At 37.6% G+C, this 17,266-nt stretch overlaps 1 protein-coding gene across 1 annotated transcript in view; it reads left to right on the forward strand.

Annotated features, from left to right (window-relative positions):
* LOC140139194 (uncharacterized) overlaps positions 1-17,266 on the forward strand; it is an 893,593-nt gene that overhangs the window by 262,358 nt on the left and 613,969 nt on the right. The gene's annotated exons all lie outside the window — the stretch shown is intronic.

Below are 17,266 nucleotides of genomic sequence, written 5' to 3' on the forward strand. Positions count from 1 at the left end.
GATATCACTTTAAGTTGTTTAAGCCTAAAATTTGGTTATACATGATGTTTTGTTTGAAAAAGTAATAACCGTGTTCAAAGAAGGGAAATTGCGAACCAGAATTGATTTAAGTAGTCAATGCACTACTACCTGACAGTGTTGTCGGAGAAGATCTAGAATACGTCAAAGAACGTACTTCATCCAAGAAAGGAATATAAAGTATTCTGTCGACTTGCTGAAGTCTGGTTCATGCATAGATTATCCAAATATGATGAGCTATGGTTTTTGATACAACACAGCTGTCAATATAAGTGGGGACAACTGCACCGCAGTCTTGCTTCCTGAACATATTGTGTGAAAGGTGGAAATAGCACCAAGTTTGGAAAAAGCAGCGCAAGGAGTTAAGTTTGGAGAAAACAGCGCAAGGAGTTAAGTTTGGAGAAAGCAGAGCAAAGAGATAACGGTTTGGAGAAAGCAACGCCATTTTTGTGTGAGGATTTCATACACAAGGATATTTATAAACGCAAGTGTACACTGGACTTAGCTGATTTTGGGAGGACAAGTGAATAAGGGTATATTACATCAGTCGTCCAGAACATTGCAAGAACTTTATGATCACCAAGAAGAAGAATGCTGCCTAAGTACTAATAGTTAAAGAGTGATTATATTTGATTATTGTGTATGTGCATTTGTTGTCATATATTGTACCAATGATAACGTGCTTTCAATTAAAGACTTAGATTTTGTTAGCTTAATCAAACAGTGAATTTGTGTTGTGCATTCGTGTGAGTTCGGGTAAAAGGTGATTTTGGCCTTGAGTTAAATACGACTCGTAACATAGTGATATCTACCCTGAGACTAAGATCTCAAATCAAGAGCTTAAAACAATATTATCAGTCTTTGACATATGAAATATACATGTTTAGAAATCTTATTAGAGCTTAGAGTATACTAAGTCTTGTATAGAACAATAGAAGTTACAATGTAAATATGTAGATAACCCTTTGGTGTTTAGAAACAAGTTCACAAGAAATACTGTGCAGAGCATTCACCTACAAAGTATTTCTAGTCACAGATAACACTCACATCTGCATGGAATTTCTGAAAATTATAAAAGAAAAACGAAAATAAAAGAAAATAAAAAATGAAAAATCGCTTGTATAATTATGTTTGCTTTCTTTTTGAGTGTTGGAGACAATTTGTATGGGTGTTGCCTTTTTATAATATTGGGGAAGCAGAATATTTTTCTCCAGAGACTGATAACTTTCTATTAACATGATTAAGATTTTAATAGCATTAAAACGTTGGGTCAACCTTGGGTCAATACATGGATAATTCTTTGCCTTTTTCAAGCAAGTGATAACAATAATAATTACGATAATTTGCTTAATGCATGGGATTGTGGGTAAACATTGATGAGAAAGAAAAAACATTTGTGCATTATTACACTTGTTGGTGAATTCAAACAAAACCTGGGTTTACCTGTACCGTGACTTGGAAACCTTGACGATTTCTCCTTTTAACTGGGAGAAGTAACGGAAAAACCCATGATAGGGGGTATCATACATCCCCGCATGGACCCTTTGGGGCTACTGTCTGGGCCCCTGTACATGATAAAGTTGCTATCATTGATAGTTTTGTTAACCCCAATGTGTAATACACCTTTGTTTCCAATGGACATTTTATTGTGAAATGTCATTGTACAAGGAATACATAAAAAAAATTCCATATAGCCCCCGAATGAAAAGTATTTAATTATCTTTGTTATCACTCAAAAAGCATTTGGTGTGAATTTTACATCCGAACTAGAGGCTATTAAATTTTTACGTGCCTTTTTATTTTACATGTAAAGCCTATGGGGGTGACGATTAGAAATGGAGGGCAATATTGAAAAACCCTCATTTTGGGCCATTTTAGACACTAAAATGCCCATAAAAAAAGAATAGCCTCTAGTTCGGATGTAAAATTCACACACAATGCTACCCGAGTGAGTACAAACATAATTAAATACATTTCATTCGGGGGCTATATCAAAAACAAAAAAATGTCCTATACCCTAATGGTTATGGAACAAAGGTGAATAGTCCTAATGCAATTTATCTCATTGGCTGAATGAATAAAACCCTAAAACGTTGCTGCCATTTCTATTATCACCTCAGGTACCCTCCTGGCAGTGATAACAAACAACTTTGCATATCTCCACCTGAATATATGCATCATTTAGCCCTCTATTTTGTGACCCCCTGGTTGCTCGTACAGGATGTACAGAACAGGGGCGTAGCCAGCTTTCTTGGTCGGGGGCTGGGCGGGGGGGGGGCAAATAAAAATTTTGGGAGCACAGACGAAAAAAAAAAATTGCAGTTGCATCATACAATACATAGAGACTGTATGTCTTCGAGCTTCCAGAAAAGGGCCTTATTGGGATGATGTGCGCGCGTAGCGTGAACAAATGTAATTTTACACTATTTTCGCCCATTATCCGGCTAAAAAAGGCTTTATTGTTACAATGTGCGCGCGTAGCGCGAAATTGTTTTGTATTTTACACTATTTTGGCCCTGAATTTTGCTATCTTTTCCTTTGTCCTCCTGATTTTCTCTTTCATTTTTTGTCAGAGGGGCACTTTTTCTTTCATTTTTTTGTCAGGGTGTACTCTGCTCGCCCTGCCCCCTCGCATCCCCTGCACCCCCCGCTGGCTACGCTACTGTTGCCACCCATACTAGACCATATGGGGATACACCCGAGCCGCCACTGAGGAGATCTGTGTGTATGTACTCCCAGTGGTTTCGGTAAAGTTTTGATTTTTCCCAGGTCTCAGAGGCCTCTGCCCTGCAATATGATGAAGACAACTAATATTCATAGCCAACTGTATGCTGAGAAGGAGGAAGAACAAGTGAAATGAGAAACTGAGCTAGGAGGCAGAGAAGGCTAATATCCTCACTCGGGTAAAAACAACCAGCCCATCTCAATGAAAGCAAACATCTCTATGATGGATAATATAGCTTTGTTGACAGCATCTAATTTTTAGCCCATAGGCCTAGTCACATCCTGTTCTTCTTACTATTCAAGACCTCAAAACTAACAGGGGCTAAGTCACATTGAGTGCATTAGGGACCGTTCACAAACACTTGTAAGGGGGGGGCTGATGCAAAAGGGGGGGCCCTAAAAATGTTGACCCTCCTAAGGGGGGGCCCTGAAAAAAATGGCCTGGGAAAATTGAGTTTATATGCTTTTCTATGGGGTTGACCGATAATTTTCATGTCAAGGGGGGGCCCTGAAATTTTAGAGGTTTGTAAAGGGGGGCCCCGAAAAATGTTCGCGATAATTTTTTTTTGCATCAGGCCCCCGCCTTACAAGTGTTTGTGAACGGTCCCTTACTATATAAATAGCAAATAATGTCATTGTAGTTTCAATGCAAGGAATTGGTTTCGTCCATGCAGTTTCAATGGTCTAAAACATAATTTCACTATGAAATTTGTAGCAGATATTGACACTAACTCATTATTCATGATTTTGTGACGTAACCCCCATTTTATTAGTTCTGAGGTTGTCAGTTGGCTTTGAAGAATGGGTTGGTTCGATCTGTTTAAAGCTTAACAAATGACCAATCTCATTGGTCAGATTTAAACGGTCAGTGTCTTCCTCGAGTGGTCCTCATGCTTTGAACAATAAAACGAATTATTTCCATGCATCATAATTCTACCTACATGACGTCAGAAGAAGATGACGTCAAAGGTGTTGACGTTACTGGAGCACAAACTAAGTATGATCAAGACATTTTTATTAGAGTAAAATTGTTACGGATCCGGAGGATAGTGCTGAGGAAATTGAACACTTAAAAGGAGCACTCCGAAACTGCGGTTATCGCGACTGGACCTTTTTCAGAGCCCAGGAGAAGCGTGAAAAATCAGCTGCACAGGACGATCCGGCTAGTGAAACTTCAAAGGGGTTCACAATAACTTTACCTTATTTGGAAGGAACTTCGGAGCCGCTTCGCCGAGCATTCAAAACAACAGGTGTTCCCACAGCCCTCATACCATACCGCACACTCCGGCAAACATTTTTGTCACCGAAATATAAAGTAGCAACAGTAAGGGATCGTCTACGAAATCTCCTGTTCAGACTGTGATGCTATGTACATTGGTGAAACAGGTAGAAAGTTGGAAAAACGGCTATCTGAACACAAATCAAAGGCTGACGGTTCCAAATCTACTGTACATGAGCATATTTCCAGGAGCAAAAATAGAATAGACTGGGAAAACGTAAATGTGCTGGAAACGAACCCAAAGAATTTTCCAGAATGGTCCTAGAAGCCATGCACATCAGGAAAAAAGGACCAAACTTGAACAGAGACACTGGACTTGATTTAGATCCAGTTTGGGATAACCTACTTATACCCAAGACCACCAGGGGGACGAGGACAACACCTTTGACGTCATCTTCTTCTAGTGTGACGTCAACGAAGGTTGTCAACAAGCCATAAATCATCAGAGCCATAACATCCGGCTGATGACGCAGTTGGTACTTATTATTCTTAGCAGCCCTGATGATTTGTTTTCATTTATTTATCGGTATGGGGTAGGTTACCCCGGAAATATCGCCCTTTTTGGAGTGTGCAGCTCCGAAAAAAACCTAACTGTGACAAAAATAGAACTTCGAAATTAAAAAGATAACGGACCCTGGACGGAACCTGCCTCCAGTTCCAAAATCAAAACCATAAAGGGGTAAATTTATAAATAAAAATATCCGAAATATGTCTCATCATGTGAAACATTCCAAAATTATATGATACATAGATTATAATATATCAAAGACACTACTTTCTTAAACATGTTTAAGGGAAGTATATGTGTTTACCAAAATATACCACTTTTATCTTTTGAATTAGAATAGTAGTATAGCTTTATTTGGTCACGTTGAAGAAAACTAATACCACTTCTATCTTTCGAAACTTAGCAGTATTACTTCAAACATGCATACCAATTTTTTCTTTAATTAAATGAACCATCCAATGATACCACCTTATTCTCAGGCTCTCAAAAGTATCTATTTACCATAACTTTCAGATCTTTCAAAATTCTTCCAAATTTCCAAAAAAAAATTCTACTCAACCAATTAAAAATATGAAATGTTTTTGTATGAAAAAAATGTCTGCGTGAGCAGACTAAAATTTTAAAATTAACACGAAAAAAACAGCAAGGCCGCAGGGGCGAAGCCCCGAGGCCGGCGACTCCCATACGACGACTAAACACTCCAAGTGAGTTTATTTTATATAGGCCCCGCAGGGCTAGAAAAAAACGGTGAAACGCTCAAGCCCTAATGCAATTCATTGCCTCTAGAGGTTATAAAAGTAAAATACACAAAATCCAAAATTCTTTTGGAATAATGAATTAAAATAGAAGTAAAGCAAAACAAAACAAAGGGCATTTTATTGACACAAAATCATCTCTCTTTCTAACGGAATGGTGGCTCTGAAAAGAGCCGTTTGGTTTTTGTAGATCTAGTTATTCCAACTCCGTCCTCTGCCTCTACCTCGCCTGGCGTTCCAGCCCTCACCATTATGAGCTGAGAACTGGTTCTGGTATCCCCTAGATGACTGAGGATGGCGAGGAGGGCCCCTGCCCCGTGAGGAATGGGGTGGGCGCTGGTTCTCTGGTTTGCTTCTCTTGGAAGGCTTATTACCCGTCTCCTGTTGACTCTTTCTCTTACTCTTGCTAGGCAATCTTTTTTGCTCTAAAAATTTGACTCTGTCAACTCTCCTTTTCTCACACGTTTCTTCAAACAAACGACGTGCGGCGTGCAACTCTACCGGAATCTCGAGATGACCGTCAAACATTTTTGATAGCTTGATCATCTTTTCCTCGAGAATTGCCAAACCAATTAATTTTCTTTCCACCATGTGAATTAAACTAAAAATAAACGCAAGATTGTGCTTCGAAAGCTCTTGATCCGGAATCTTAATAGATGGTGGTGGGGGGACATCGGAGCGCTCTTTCTGACCCGGAGCAATTAATTGAGAGTCCTGCCTTGGACCCTAACGGCACAAACACAGTCAGAAATTTGTTTACCGGCACCTGGTCTTCCGACCCTTGCAACTGTTTTTGACTTGAACTCGGCGCCTGCCCTTCCGGACCTTGCACCTGAGAAGATTGCGAGCTGGAGATTGAAGTCTGATAACTTGACATCTTCTTCTTTAGCGATAACTTGCTCTCGAACGGAAATTGTCTGCTCATACTGAGAGAGAATTGAAGTTTTTGATCAAATGCGTCACCTTATATTCATAATGCCAAAAGTACTTCAATGCGCTGATTGGTTGGTAAAGTGAGCAATCCTATTGGACCGCGGACATGGCCAATCAAAAATCTATAAAATTAACCAATCATGATTTTTCATGCTAATTAGCTGTGTAAATTGTGTACGCGGAAATAGTACCACTAAAATTAAAAATTAGAATCATCATATTTACAAGAAATTAATAAAGTTCACACTAAAATATCCAGTATAAAACTTAATCCAAGTAACTTTAAAAGAAATATATAAAATAAAAATAAAAACTATCCAAATTTTCAAGATATATCCAAAAAGTGTCCAAGATATAATTATATTTCTAAGTATAATAATATCACAGGCCGTATAGAAAATAGGGGACATTTAAATAAATTAAATTCCAAATATTCAAAATTATGCTAACTTAACTATCAACCCCTAGAGAGGTTGCTCCATATCTCAAATGAGATATGAATTGCTAAACAAAACAGCTAGCAAGACGATCGTTTCTGGACTCATGTCCTTCATCAGTTGCACTGCTTTGAATCAAGAATTCTCTTGACTCTTGCATATTTTAATATATATAAAAAAAAAGTATATGCTCTAAAATCGATCCTATACCTCGGAATGACTACTGTCTCCCGGAATTATTTATAATTAAAAGTGTAGGCCCCAAATTTTCTGTGCGTACACCTCGGTCAGCTAACTTGCCTCCCGGAAATTTAGAAAAAAACGTCCAGGTACTCAAATTAAAGCCCTATGCCACGGCTAGTCTTCAAGTAGACTATCTGGGGGACAAAAGAAAAGTTTCCTATGGTCAGCTAACTTGCCGACTAACATGGCCTTCTTCTTTTATCTTTTCTTTTCAAAATCAAGAAGAATTAAGGTAAGGCTTGCCAGGTGAAAGTGATTTTTGTTAATACTGGTCAGAAAAATGGGTAAAATCAGTCATGCGTGATGGTCGCCATGGAAACGGCGGCCATATTGGATTTTTCAAATATTACGCTTACGCGCCGTTTTATAGTAACTTCATGAAGTCCAATTTCCATGAACTTTGGCACAGTTATTCCGACTAAATCAGTGCAACAAACAATGAAGAGATTTTGCAAGAAAAGTGTTGCTAATTACCTTAACGAGCTCGTTAATTTTGAATTTGATGTTTTCCCGCCAAAATTTGAAGAAAATTATCCATATTTAACGACCTGAACAATTTAAAAAAAAATCTCTTCATTGTTTGTTGGAATGAATTATTGTGAATATCGGTGCCAAATTTTAACAAGATCTGATGACTAGAAGTATTTCAAAAACTGCGCGCAATGGTCAAAAAGCCGAAACTTAACATTTGACGTAATTTGCGTTTAAAGTCTAGAAACACTGACTTTTAAAAAATTGGTAAAACTATTCAACTTATCAGATGTGAAAGTGTCAAATAACTTGTAAAAGTTGTTAATCCCTGCAAACTAGTCAAAATTTTCGACAAAATGTACCTTTAAATAACTTAATTCTACAAAAATGTTAAAAATTGCCACTCAAAAACAATAAAATACATAAGAAATTCAGCGCATGTATAGGAAAATTGACCTTTTCGTCAAATTTCGCGTGCACGAATTTCACTTACTTGGGCGCCATTTCTAAACCCTAAATCCGATTTCAATGGAACAAAAAGCATTTGAAAACTAAAAGTGTAAATTCTTAAAATATATGAAAACCTTAAAATGCCACTTTTACCACTATTTCCTGATTTCACCTGGCAAGCCTTACCTTAAAATACCATAAACAACAAACTAAGGAAGCAATCATTCACTGCGTACACAGTAACTTCCTTATTAAACATGTTTAACGTTTCTGTTGTTATATAGGTCTAATTTGGAACTTTTTAATTTTATGCTGAATTCACAATTTCCTGTGATTCAGTGTCTCCATCAGAATATTCCTCTTCATCCAATATCTCAAACATTGGCATAGCAAGAGTTGGATGTTCATTTTCAAAACAAACATCATTGAACCCTCTGTTCTCTAAAAGCAAATCTTGCAGCATGAGCAAGCATGATCATCATCAACTGAAACTGGTAATTTTGCTCTAACCAGAGAATCACACTAGATTCCTCGTTCTACTATATGCCAAAATAGGAACTTCTGGGAAAATGCGTTTCAATTCTGGATGCTCTGAAATAATTTCCCAATGTTTCAGTAATGCATTCTTAACATGTTTACTCTCTATATGCGGATAATAGCTTGTTTTGAAAACCAAAGGTATTTTGACATCACGCTGTTTTTCCGCAATGTACCCTTGTCTGTTTTCAAAATCTACTTCTTGATAAGCTTTCTCAATTTCCTGAAAGCTATAACCCCTTGCCAGGAGTTTTTCTTGGAGCACTGACTTCTTTTCTTCATAATGTTTCCAAATTGTTTGACTTACGTGCATATCTAATTAGCTCGCCTTTTATAAATCCCTTGAACACTGAGGGACTATGGCGAGAATTTCTATCCAAATAACACCATATTTCTGTGGTTTTTGTATAACATCTTATATCTAAGATGTTAGAGGTCCTGAATCTTTATCCCTTGTATATCAATAGGTCTAAAAATTGTATTTCTTCATTCGAGGCCGAATATGTGAACTTGACTGTTGGGTGCATATCATTAATTTTTCTTACGAACTCATCAAGCTCCTCCATGGTACCTGACCACATCAGGAGCGAGTCATCCATATAAATATGGAAAGAGACTACATTATTGTCCAAATTCATGATTTTCTGGACTATTTTATTCACTACTAAACAACATAAACGCCAAACTAGGCATCGGAGGGTCACAGAAAGCGGATTTATTTTCGCTAATGTTTCTATAGCTATTTCTAACGCTTCTTCCTGCGGCACAACGTCTATATGCTCGCTACTATGACGTCATCAGGCCAAATCAAACCTTCTACTATTCGAATTGTATCTGCTTTGTCTTTAAGATATGCTGGTAATTTTTTGACCTCTGGAAGGAGGTAAAAGTCCCAAAATTCCGCTATTCTATATAGCGGGCACTGCATGAACTAACTACCGGTCTATACCTATAAAAACCTGATTAGGCTCTTTAACCTCCTTATGCACTTTGGGTAGCATAAAAAATACCGGTGTCTTATTTTCATGACTAGTTTCAGGGTCCAAATAATCTGCCAGTGCCTTATCAATTTCTTTGGCTTCAAACATTTCACAGACTAATTCACTCACCATTTCGGCGGTATGAACTGTCATATGTCATAGTCTAATTTCAGATATGACTTTGTATCTTTCAATATTGTCTGATAATGTAGTCTTGTTTTGATAATACACAAACCCTTTATCGAACTTTTTTAAGACGATATTCGGGTTATTTTTGAAAGACTTAATAGCTTGAATTTCAGCTTTACTCGTGTTCGCTTGCACGTTCGTAATCGGGACTTTATACTAAGTTCCGTTCTCATTCCTTCTAAATAATCTTCTAACGCCAAACTAGGCGTAGGTCCAGGTGTCCATGTTGGCGGATTTCTAAATTTATGTCTCGGACCACAGCCTTTAATGGCTGCAAGATATCTATAACAGAGTGTTTATACTGAGCATACGGCTTTTTGACCCGCTATTTTCCGGGCACAAAATACCGATCATAATCCGGCCACCGTTACCCAGCTTGTTTCTACTGAGACCAGAAAGCCGTGTCTCGCACGATGCACGGCATTTTTCTCCTGTAAACCGGAAGTACAGAAAACAGATTTGACGGTTGTATCCTAAATTTAAATGTCCACGCATGGCAGCTCATGGCATATAACCTACAATCACAATTTAGTGTTTTCGTAAAATCCGAATTGCATTAATTTACCAGTGGATCTAGTAATTGGCTATTATGATAATTAATTTACAGCCAAAATATAACCAACTCATTAACTATAAAGAAGTAGTAAAGTCATATCCATTTTACTTCTTCAAGTTCATGCGTGTCACACATGTGGCCAGTGTATATAATATCAGAAAGAACTACATTATAGGCCTAGGCCCAGTACAAGTTGAACATAAATCGCGTTATTTTTGCAACACGCATGGCCTCGACCCGGCAACCGATCACACGGCTCGTTTCTACTGCGCGGATTACACGCTTTGACCCGGCATGATCCACCTCACGAAAGGCGAGCACATGACCCGGCACGGCACGGCATGGCACGGAATTTGGCCCTCAGTAGAAACACGCAGTAATACGCATACTTCGAGTAAACACATCAGCGGCGTCCATAAACACACTTTTCTTAGGTTTTACTGGATTTGGAATAAAATTCAAACTTTTACCAAGCGCTAAGATTTCGAAATCTGTCAAATTATAATCAGACAGATTCTTAATAAACTGTTTTGCTTTATTGACTAAAACCTTCCTTTCAGAGTTTTTAGTCTTAGTTTTACGTTCTTTAGCTGTAATCCGAGAACAGCCACATTCCTACCATCAACCTTCTTCACATGATGGCTTGCCTCAACTTTGCTATCAAAATTGTATGATATATGCCTATGTTTGTACTTTCATTTGGCAAATGATCTGCCATCAAGACTATCCCTGGATCTCAGAAACAGCGATGAAGACATTGCACTACGGTGACCGAGTGATGATCTTCTTAGGGGTGTGAGATCCAGTTGCTTCCACTAAATTCACTCATAATTCCAGTGATTAATATATGCCTTATCACCTTTAGCCACATATAAATTAAACTTGCCTTGGTCCTCATTCTAAGTGTATTGAAGGTGTGGACCTGAATATGTCAACTGGTATAAATTTTGTACATGAAGATTCCGGGACCCCATCTAAAAGACACCCTGGAACACCCAAATGTTAATGGATTAATATTGAAAACACATTAAACAGAGTTGTCATATTTTGTGGCTATACCATATTTCTTATTTGGCTCTTTATTCATTATCAATGTCATTGTACAATGACGTATATCATTAGTGGTGGCGTCAGTAAGTCTTTTGGACCTTAGATGATCTTCAAGGACGATCATTTCATGCTTGAACTCTAGCAACCATTTCGTTGCTGTTGAATACCAAGGACTTCATTACCATTTACAACAACTGTACATTGTTAAAGTTCATTTGAGTTTTCACCACCGTCGGGAGAAATTTCCATGATGACCCTGTATTCACTTCTGGTAGTACCTGTGAGTTCATGGAGGTAGCTTACTTTGAAGAGTGTCCTGCCCATTTTCAGTGATGCAAAAATATAATATCTTTGCAGTAATGTTTTGAAGGAACAAGCTTTCAAATGAGACCAAATTCAATACCGTGCGACAAAGTGGCATACCGAGTTCTACGAACTTTTTGACCAGCCCTCGTATATAACATGAAGACGATAACTCTGAACACGTCGTGCTGCGGTTTTTTATCTGAACATTTTAACAAGTTTTTAAAACACATTAAAGCCAAACTACATCTTACGATGGACTATATTACCTGTCCTGACGTATACATACGTGACCGTGTGTGTGTCAATAGAAAGTTTGCGATTCACATACAGAAATAATACAATAAAGAAATTGACTTGAAGATGCGGAAGCATGCAGTAAAGGAAGCGAATATTTTTTCTATAAAAATATGGGTCAAGAGAGGGGGTTCTTAATCCAATCTCAAATATTACATAGGCTTCGTCGGCTTTTTCAAATTGACAAAACGTTTCGCTCTATCTGTTAGCTTAGATAATATTATTATGACTGATATTGTAATTTGAATCGCGTGCAAAAGGTCGACTACATAATACAAGACTTGGTTCCGTTCTCCGGATACTACTGAATAACATTAGGGACTAACACAATATATGCCCATATATTCGCACATTAAAGTTCTCATGATGTAGTATTGTTCAGTTTTGCAGTGACGACCCAACCTTCTAAATTAAATATGGCGTTTTCAGTGCTCGGAGTAGCCATTTTATGTGTGTGCTGTTGCTGTATGGTTATTAGTTCATCAAATGGTAGGTGAAAACACTCACAGCCATATTTCAGAGAACTTGCAAAAAGTCAAAACTATCCAAAAGCTCTTTGCCGCTGTAACGGTAATATTGAAAAAGTCCTCACGCGGTCTATGCACAGAGGACATTAGCTATATAGTTGCATGCATTCTCCAGAGTTGCCCCTACAGTATGGAACACATACACTACAAGATTCCTGGCGACGGAGTACCTCTGCTGCAATGTTACTTCGCGGCTACTACCGCTGCTACTACCGAGTACACAAGCCCTTTGTGGCCGACGTTGGTACTACACCAAAGTACCAGCGTCGGCCACCATACTGTAGATACCCCCGTAGCAAAGTACTTACATCGATACTCCACCATGCGTCACCTAAGAGTCAACTGCGATGTACCGAGTAGGTGACTTATAGGCAGACCATGGTCAGGGTACTTCGATGGCCCTTCAGCGGTAGTACCTGCACAGTAACCGCATCCATGGTGTACCCATGTGTCAGCAGTGAAGTAGCAGTGAAGGTACTCACCCGCGAGGTACTCCGTCGCTAAAGTCCTTTGATCGTAAAGTTCATTGACTTCAAGGCGCGCGCGCCCGTGGTACAACTACGCGGCCAACTGCGCGTTCAACTACGCGTTCAACAAAGCTTGCACACGAACGCGTTGAAGTGGAATTATTAATTTGTTATGATCTGGATGCAATTATTGCTTGTTTTGCACAATGCAGTTTTTCCGTACGCCGGCGACAGTGTTATAATTCCGTTGTTTTTCTTTTGTTTTCCGTTTTTTTCTGTTAGGAAAGTAACACGGTTTTTTGTTTCTTTGATTGTTTACTTGGTTGGTTAGTTAGCTGTTTGCTTGGCTGATGGTTGCTCAGCTTGGTTGTTTTGTAATTGTTATGTTATTTAATTATTTAGTAAATTTATTATTTGTCAGAAATATTTAGAAAAGATAACATCATGTATTTTATGTTCATATGTTTTTTAATTCATTAACTCATTATAGTAAGAATTCCAATTGAATGAACGCAGCTTTCATCAGCTGCACTCGATCCAACCGCGATCGTATATCACGTATTTCAAACTACAACACGAACGCACGACCTTGGATACAATGCTAACCAATCATGAGTGCGTTGGCATGGTTGGATTCACTTTCGCGTTACTCACGCACAGTCGCACACGCTGGCGTACATCACGCAGTGTACGCAAAAATTCGTCACGCTATTAAAAACTGCGTTCATTCAATTGGAATTCCCACTATAGGCCTACTTGCTTTATAGTTATTTTACTGAGTTATTTATTACCTGTTTATTTATTTAGTTGGTTACTTGTTTATTTACTTATGTACTTATAAATTTACTTAGTTCTTTCTTTATTTATTTAATTGTTTTTATACTTATTTATTATCTTCACTTATTTATTACTTACTCATAGATAGATAGATAGATAGAAATCTTTCTTTATTGAGGGTAAAACAGCTTCAGTGACAAGCACTGCTTTCCAAGCAGGCCCTCATACAAAGTACATTATAATATATACAGACATAATTAAAATTTACACAAGATGTACACATAAGGTATCAAGTTACTAGAAATACAACAAAAAAGTTATGTGATAATAATGAAATTGAATGAAAATTACAATATACTCAAGGATAAACTTTTCAAAGAGGAGCTTGGTAAACTTTTGATTTGAATTGGCCTATTGAAATATTCTCCAACTCTGCTCTAACTACCGGAGATAAATTATTCTATGCATAGGCTGCTCTCACATGAAATGTACGTAGCCCTGAATTTGATTTAAATTTTGGCACAATCAATGTATTTGTACTATGATTTCTAGTTTGGTGGGTATGGATATCATGTACAAAGTTAAATTGAGAAGATAAGTGTGATGGACTTAAGTTCCTTAAGCATTTAAAAATGAGCAATAATAATTGATTATGCCATCTATTATCTAGTTTAAGCCACTGAAGTGTTTCCATCAATTCATTTATTGGCGTTCTAATATCTGCAGAAAGTATTGATCTGGCCAAATTATTATGAAGAACCTGTAATTTGTTATGAAATTCAAATTTGACCAAACTGTGCTTCCATAGTCAAGGTGAGGAAGAACAAGGGCAGTTGATAACATTACAGTGGTATGGAATGGAAGAAAGTGTTTTACACGCCTTATAATACCAGTTCTTTTTGAAACATTCTTACACATATAATCAACATGAGCTGACCAGGACAAGTTACAGTCAAATTTTACACCTAGATACTTAAATTCATCAACTCTTTCAATAATGTTACTATTATAGATAAGTTGAATTTCACTGAATATAAATATGTATTCATTTATTTATTTATTTAGTTGCTTATTTACTTACTTGGTTGTTTTCTTATCTTCTTATTTTCTTGTTTATTTACTTATTTAGTTATTATTTACCTAATTATTTACTTATTTGTATAATTAGTTATTTACCTATCTCCTACTATTTATTTATTTATTTATTTATTTATTTATTTATTTATTTATTTATTTATTTATTTATTTATTTATTTATTTACATCTTTGGGTTATTATTTATTTAATAACTTATTTACTTGTGTACCTATTTCCTTATTTATTTACTTACTACTTTAGTTATTTGCTTACTTATTTATTTACTTACATATGTATTGTTATTTACTTATTTATTCACTCATTTACTAATAGGCCTACTTAACTTATCCGCTTAAAAATGCCCAAAGAATAACATAAGAAACATAAATCAAGAACACATTAATCAATATAAATCAATATGGCAACAGAAATAAATAAAAATGGCAACCCGATTGCCTCATTTTTTTTTTGCCAGAGTACCCATGTCGGTACTCAGCTGCAGAGTACCTGGCAGGTGAGTACCAGTGCCGGTACTCGGAGTACCTTCAAAGTACCTACGCCACGAGGTATTCGCGAGTTGCAGCCGGCTTGCTGGGCCACAAGGGTCTGGTGGCCGACGTAGGTACTCGAGAGTAGCAGCGCTGCTACTCTCATGAGAATCCCGTAGTGTACTCTTCCTTCTGGGACAAAGAATGCCTGTATTATACTTCTTTCAATAAGATTCTCATTCACATTGTATCCAATTATTAGAATCTTAATGGTTTCTTTTTCACTTCATATACACTGCTCAAAAAAGTATCGTTACACTTGTAGAAGTCAAAATGATTTACAAACATTAAGGGTGAATGCAGCATTTTCTACTGCGACTTTTGACACCTAATGTGTTGCTATGTGATCGCATTGTGATTGAAGCATTTAGGCCTAAATGGTAAAGAATCGGATTGTAAAAGTTCAGTAGCCCCTAAACAAAAGTGCAAAGCCAATAAACACATGATAAATTCATAACAGAAACATTTTCTTCACTCAGTGATAACTTTTATGTCTTGCTGCTATTTTAATATTTAAATCATAGCGACTTTTTCCAAGTGCAATGATACTTTTGAAGAGCTTTGTTTCAAAACCCCTTACATCCACTTGAGCAATTTTGAGAATACATCACAACATCATCAAAGAAATCACTGATATAAGGTGTTTTTCAACAAAAGCAGTTTTTGGCGGGATACTCATCCTACCCAAGCATCCCGCCCAAAACTGCTTTTGTTGCAAACCCCAATTTAATCAGTACTTTTTTGATGATTTTTCAATGTTTTCTCAAAATTACCCAAGTGGATGTAAGGGGTTTTGAAACAAACTTGATGTTCAGCATTATCCTGTACCAAAAGCGTTGATCTTATTTTCCATGTCAGTAGATATCACTAACAGGGGTGCAAATTGTGATTTCTTCCTCAGGAGCAAGGTTTTTAGGCTCAAGATTTCCTCAATCATACCATGCATGAAATAGCTTTATTATGTTGTATTGTATTGTATTGTATTGTATTGTATTGTATTGTATTGTATTGTATTGTATTGTATTTCACTCACAAAATCGTGGCCAAAGGCCAAATTACATGTGGTTTACATTTTTAAAACATTAAGAAACATTTATAATCAACATGGAATATTGCACATACATCATAAAACATCAAAACTACATAGATAATTAAATGTGGCATTATATATTAAGAATTAAAACAGATTTTTGAGCTTAAGGGGGTACTACACCCATGTGGTAAACCTGTGACTATCTCTGCACCCCTCCCAAGAAATAACAACACACTGGCAATAAAAGCTATGCATACCATTGGGGGCACGGAATCCAACTACCACACCGAAACCTCAGCGACCCAAGACAAGCGGCTCAATACACATGACAGGAAACGAGGTACATCCTAGCTGTACCCCACCTCCCACCATAAATAACAAACCGCCCGCCCGGGTCACCGAAACTCCAGTGCAGCAATTGGACTCCCCGCCCCCACAATACACACAGCCCCTGCCACCACTGTGCCATCAGTTCCCGAGAAAAATTCAAAAACAGACACAAATTTATCGAGGGGTGTAGCACCCCCTTAACTCAGAATAAAATGAAAATATTGCACATTGATTTCATCCTCGAGCAGTGAAGCAATTAAGATAAATATAATACTGAGATGCTGACAAAGTCAATAAAAGCCCAATCCCCCCTCTGCAAAACATGCGGGGTACATAAGGCTGAGCCCACACAGGAGTATACTGCATACGGCACACGTCACCCGCCACACGCCCACCCGATCAGGCCGAGCTCACATAGCAGTATAATAGTCTCGGATACTATGTGAACTCAGCCAGACCGAACGGACACACATCGCACAGCGAACATCGTACACCGCACACAGCACAATCCCACCCAACTCTCAGCCAAAACAGCAGACTCCAAAGACTATCCAGCAAGCGCTCACAACCCTGCACCAAATTTGCTGTTTACAGCACAATCCCATGGGAACTCAGCCAAAACAGCACTTCAAAAGATGAGAATGTTAACATAGCATGTATTTTTAGAGCGACTCTATGTTAAGTCTTCAAGTTTCCAAGAAAGGTTTTATGAGGACAAAATTTGGTATTTTACACTAGTTTGGGTCAATTTTGGTGGGACAGAGGCTTTTTTCCCCT

Source organism: Amphiura filiformis, chromosome 18, assembly GCF_039555335.1.
Source record: "Amphiura filiformis chromosome 18, Afil_fr2py, whole genome shotgun sequence".
Lineage (NCBI taxonomy): Eukaryota > Metazoa > Echinodermata > Ophiuroidea > Amphilepidida > Amphiuridae > Amphiura > Amphiura filiformis.